At 51.2% G+C, this 4,497-nt stretch overlaps 1 protein-coding gene across 2 annotated transcripts in view; it reads right to left on the bottom strand.

The window, feature by feature from the left end:
- Nucleotides 1–3,925, bottom strand: part of TTPAL (alpha tocopherol transfer protein like) — a 22,706-nt gene extending 18,781 nt beyond the window's left edge. Inside the window, exons 1-2 of one of the 2 annotated variants that reach the window (XM_006921834.3) lie at nt 3,829–3,925; nt 1,266–1,482 (exon numbers count right to left, since the gene is read on the bottom strand). The gene's annotated coding sequence lies outside the window, so the exon portion shown is untranslated. The remainder of the gene's footprint in view (nt 1–1,265; nt 1,483–3,828) is intronic. The other variant, XM_015597238.2, reaches the window with a different exon arrangement.
- Nucleotides 3,926–4,497: the final 572 nt, after the last annotated feature.

The raw sequence follows: 4,497 nt of genomic DNA, 5'->3' as shown, positions 1-4,497 counted from the left end.
AGGGCTCATACAAGGGCCTGCTGTAACTTCCAGAAGTAAGGGCTAATATTAATGGTGAGATATAACGGTTCAGTCAAAGGACCTTTAGAGGCCCGATATAAAGGGTGAGCTAGAATGCTGAAGTTAAGGACCCAAATGCGGAGAAACCCTGCTAAACAGAGGTAAGAGAGGAGCTCTTGTTTTGAGGTGGGAGGTGAGGGGGAAGCAATGAGGTCTTTTCTGGCTAAGGTAATGGCACGATGTTGTGGGGTAATGGAGAGACCAAGATAAATGACTTGAGGGGAAGGAAGCTGGGCTTTCTTAGGGACTAGCTGTGTGTTTATAAGAGAATAGGATGGACTACAAAGGAGGAGATCATCTACATATAGGAGAAGAGTGCTGGGATGGAGATCTAGTTTTGCCAGATCTGATGCTAAGCCTTGTCCGAAGAAATGGGGTCTATCTCGGAAACCTTGGGGAAGTACAGTCCAGATAAGTTGTTGGGATTCATGAGTAACAGGACCTGTCCAGGTAAAAGCAAAGAGATTTTGGGAGTCTGGGCGGAGAGGAATGGTGAAGAATGCATCTTTTAGGCCAATTACAGTGAATTGGGAAGTGTGTGGGGGAATAAGGGATAGGAGGATGCAGGGGTTGGGCGCTACTGGGTGGGTTAGGAGGGCTGCTGGTTTATGATGTGGAGGTTCTGGACTAAGCGATATGAGCCATTTGGCTTTCTGACAGGTAAGACTGGGGTGCTGTGTGGGGAGTGAATGGGCCTTAGGAGATTTTGGGATAGAAGGCGCTATGTAATGGGTTAGAGGCCTGTCTGCTTTCTAAGGATAAGGGGTATTGGGGTTGACAGGGGCATACTGAAGGGCCTTTTAGTTTTATGTGGATAGGAGAGTGGTGTTGCGCTATGGAAGGGGTGGAGGGATCCCAGACCTTGGGTGTGACTAGAGAAGTTGGGAGGGGGAATTTATCTGGAATGGGCTTAGCGAGGAGGAGGAGGGATGGGTCTGAATTAGAAGTGAGAGAGAAGCATAAGTGAAGCTCTGAATTTTTATTAAATGTCTCTGCCAAGGACTAGGGTTGGGTACCTGGGAAGGACTAGGAGTAACTGAAAGGTGTTCCTAGTAAGAGACAATTTAGGGAGGGTGTGATTAGAGGCTTGAAGATTAGACCATCAACTCCCACAATGGAGACTTGAGAGGGGCAGGTAGGACCCTCAAATTCAGGTAAGGCGGAGTAAGTGGCCCCCATATCAATAAGAAAGAAGATTGGCTTACCTGCCACTAGCAGTTACCCTGGGCTCCGAAGGAGTGATAGGCGTGGGGGCTGTGGGGCCCGGGCACCCTCAGTCTTCAGTGGCGAGGCCTAGAAGGCTGGGCAGGCTGAGGTCCAGTTGCTTCGGTTTTTTGGAGGGAAGAGATGTGACCTTCCCGTGAGGGCGCAGGTCACAGTCAACTTTCCAGTGACCTTTCTTGCCGCAGCGTGGACAAGGGCCTGGAGGAGGACGAGGATTAGGGCAACCTTTGGCCCAGTGTCATACTTAAGGCAGGGGCCTGGAGGGGCCTTGAGGGTTCTGCCCTTAGGAGTTTGCTTATTTCTGTGGGAACCCTGGATAGCTGCCACCAGCATCTGGCATTTAGCCTGATCTCTTCTAAGTTTTCATTTGTTACCTCACCTCTATTATTGAAAACTTTAAAAGCAACATTTTGAAGTCCCTTTGTGGGGTTTGAGGGCCATCCTCCAGCCTTTGTAATTTGCATCTGATGTCAGGAGCTGACTGAGAAATGAAATAAGTATTTAGGAAGAGGAGACCTTCTGCTGAAGATGGGTCTAGTTTTGAGTATTTTTAGAGAGCCTCTGTTAGGCAAGAAAGAAAGATGGCAGGATTCTCGTCTGATGGCTGATCTCTTTGAGTTTTTCATAATTAACTGCCTTGTGTGATTTCTGAAGCCCTGCTATGAGGCAAGTTACCATATGATTTCCGTGTCAGCTGCCTGGGGAATCTATCTGATAGTTCCAGTTGGGATCCTGTCTGGGGACAGCTCGCCACCAGCTGTGGCTTATCTTGCTGGTGGAGGTTATCGGCCTGACCCTGAGCGGCCAGTCAAACTCTTCTTTTCTTCAGAAGAAAGAGTAGAAGAAAGGATAATGCAGAAGTCATGCCAGGTAAGATCACAGGATTGAGTTAGATATTCAAACTCCTTAATGTAAGTGGTGGGGTCGGTGGAGAAAGACCCTAACTTTTTCTTAGTCTGAGAGAGGTCGGCCATGGAGAAGGGGACATGAACGTGGACTGTACCCTCGGCTCCTGCAACCTCCCTTAAAGGAAATACAGTGGCAGGTTCCTGGGGATGAGTTCGAGAACGCATTGTGGGGGGTAGGGTTCTGAGGGATCTGAGCTGGCCTCATCAGGAGCCAAGGGATTAAGGGAAGAATGAATGGGGGTGGGTCTTCTGAAAGAGGAACATATGCGGGTAGGGTGGCCCATGATCAGTGGGATCGAAAGAGGACATTTCGGTTTCAGACCGAAGAGAAATAGTGTTTCGAGTAAAGAAGTAAAATGTGATAAGTAGAGCAGGATTTACAGAGAGGGTCTGGAGCGGAAAGTGAAGGTGGCCTGGACGTAGAGAACTTCGGACTACTTTCCATTACGGTGACAGAAGTTGTCAAGGTCTCGTGGCGTGTTATAATCAAAGGTGCTCTTCTCAGGACAGTGAAACCCATTATCCAATTCATATTGTGGCCAAGCAGTGTTACAACAGAAGATGAGATGCTTGGGTCTGATATCACCCTCGAGGCTGAGGTTGTCTGGGTTTCCTTAAAAGGCAGCCAAGAGGGGTGGTACTGGAGGATGTGGAAGGTCTGTTCCCTACGATGAAGAGGATGCCAACGATAAGGAAAAGAGGAGGGCGAGTGGAAGACAATGGAAGAAACGGCTCTTTGGGTGGGCGTCCCCGCTGACAGAGTCCGTCTGGTAGAGGAAACGGGTTCTTTCTGAGTCACGCGTTCCCAGTTCAGAAGAACTCGAGACCAGGAGGCCGAGGAGTGTTCTGACCTCGTGCTAGGATTTGCCAAAGAACAGATAGAAGACCCGAGAAGAGATGGATAACCACTCACTCGAAAATTAAGTGACCAAATGTGGACTGGCAGGTCAACAATGAAAAGGTGAAGCTCCCGATCTGGCATCCTCCCTGGCTGGGTTCGAGGAGGGCTTGGAAAGTTAAGGCTAAACCCCTCAAAGCCCAAGAAAGAGTTAGGATCCGGCGGTTAGCCCGGGCGAGCTGCCACAACCCACTGCTCTGTGGGGTGCAAACCAATAACCTCGGGGCCCAGAGGAATGGCCACTAAGCCTGCACCAAACCCTCCCGGGTTTCAGCACCGAAGGTGAGGTTCCCCAAAAGAGGAACGCACAAGGCCAAAGGGGTTAAGTAAAGTTTATTGTGGCATAGTAACAGCCGGGCTGAGCCGAAAATGGCGTCAGCCCCCAATGTAAAGAGACTCGAAGCATAGGGGGCTTAAGGTGGGCTTTTTCGGCGAGAGTTTTCTGGGCAGGTAAATTGGCGGGTATGGTGTAAAGTCCCTCAATCCAGCGAAACAGGATGAGGGCATGTAGCCCGCTGTCAACCCAGATGTTGCAAGGTCCGGTTCCCACATAAGGGGCGGCCCGGTTCCCACACAAGGGATTGGGGATAGGGCCCTCCTGGACCGAACAACCCCTTCCCCAGATGTCCCCATCTCCTGGGGTCTCTTTCCTCAGGTCCCCCACTTCCGGTTGTCCCTCCCTGTCGGGGTCCCTCTCCCCGGGCCGCAGGGCACACGGACAGGCTCGCGGGAACTCACCGGCCGGCTACGGGGCGGAGCGCGGGTCACTGGGCGGCAGGAGCCTCGTCCGGCAACGCGCACAAAACCGACCCGCACTCCTTGCCGGGCCGGCCGGGCCCCTCGCGCCGGAAGTGACGCACCCAGGGCGTGCGAAGGCGGCGCGCCGCCTGCAGTGCGCATGCGTGACGTCTCCCCGCGGTGCCGGCCTTCGGTCCCCACCTGGCGGCCTGGGAAAAAATCGGTTGAGAGGAACAGAGAGCGCCAGCAGGTTTAGATGGTATAGCTGGAGACACTGAGGCCCAGAGAAGGAAAGAAAGAAGCTGCTGTTTTCCGAAAACACACCACTAAGTACGTGGTGTTTTATATCCACTGTCTCATTTAATCCTCACATTTATGGAAACTATTTCGTGAAAGGGAAACTGACAATCAATGAAGTAAAAGACCTTGAGATTGGCATTCCAAGATTCTTCCCTGCTTTGGGGTTCATGAAGTCCCCTTTAGAAAGTGGTAGCTTGAAAAAGGCTTTACTAGCCCCTACTCCCAATGCATTAAAATCCCCTGCCCTGCCAATATATATTTTATGCAACTACGACTTGAGACAAATCTCCTAGGTCCCTCTTTGAGGCATCGTAAAGACTCTACACCGTTTCTAGAGAGAAATTCTGTGGCCCAGGAGGACTCACAGCC

This window comes from Pteropus alecto, unplaced genomic scaffold (genome assembly GCF_000325575.1).
Source record: "Pteropus alecto unplaced genomic scaffold, ASM32557v1 scaffold45, whole genome shotgun sequence".
Classification (NCBI taxonomy): domain Eukaryota; kingdom Metazoa; phylum Chordata; class Mammalia; order Chiroptera; family Pteropodidae; genus Pteropus; species Pteropus alecto.
This window is presented reverse-complemented; position numbering and strand designations above follow the sequence as displayed.